Below are 710 nucleotides of genomic sequence, written 5' to 3'. Positions count from 1 at the left end.
GTTTCAGGAAGACTTTGAAGCAGACAAGAGTGATCCAGATGTTGCCAAACTGCCTCAATTTCTTTTCTTACTATTCTTTCCTTCAGAAGTAAGATTCTTTCCCACCCTAATTCCTCTCTCAGCCCTCTGCCTTTCACCACTACACTTTTCCAAGATTCATCCTCTGAGGGAAAAAAAGAAGAAATCGAGTAACATTCTTCACTCCACCTGCTGATCCTGGAAATCAATTTTCTAAAGAGTATGTCGATTTGGACTGACGTTTCGCTTTATTCCTCGCCATTGGGCGGGACGGGGGTCTTCCTTCCAGTCACCTTGTCTTTCTCCACCTGCAGGTACCCCAGAGCGATCCTCCTTCGTTGACTCCAAGGGGATACAGCAGCAATTCATGTTTTGAAGTGCTTTAAACGGTTCAAAACGTGAGGCGCTGCTATACCCCCTTGCGAGGAAGTAGGAAGGTGGGGTTCTGCTAGACGTGCGTGCGTTCCGCGGAGCACCGGCTCCCCAGGCCAGCTCTGGAACAGGTAGGTGAGCGGAGGCTTGCATCTCTCTTCCTCTTCCCTCGGCGCCCTTTCACCTCCCAGGAGGCTCCGCCAGAATCTGAGGAGAGCGCTACTGCTGAGGGGTGGGGCGAGGCTGGGGGCTGGGGATGGTCTAGGCCACGCGCACCGAGAAGGGGGTTGCCGTGCAGCACTCAGCCGTGCCCTAGCAGC

General features: G+C 53.5%; 1 non-coding gene across 1 annotated transcript; it reads left to right on the top strand.

The window, feature by feature from the left end:
• Positions 1–353: 353 nt before the first annotated feature.
• MIR424 (microRNA 424) lies at positions 354–462 on the top strand. Its single transcript, NR_129749.1, has one exon. It is a non-coding gene; the product is annotated as a microRNA 424 (primary transcript).
• The last annotated feature ends 248 nt before the right edge of the window (positions 463–710 follow it).

Source organism: Capra hircus, assembly GCF_001704415.2.
Source record: "Capra hircus breed San Clemente chromosome X unlocalized genomic scaffold, ASM170441v1, whole genome shotgun sequence".
In the NCBI taxonomy this organism is placed as follows: domain Eukaryota; kingdom Metazoa; phylum Chordata; class Mammalia; order Artiodactyla; family Bovidae; genus Capra; species Capra hircus.
The sequence above is the reverse complement of the archived record's forward strand: the minus strand, read 5'-3'. Positions and strand labels throughout refer to the sequence as shown.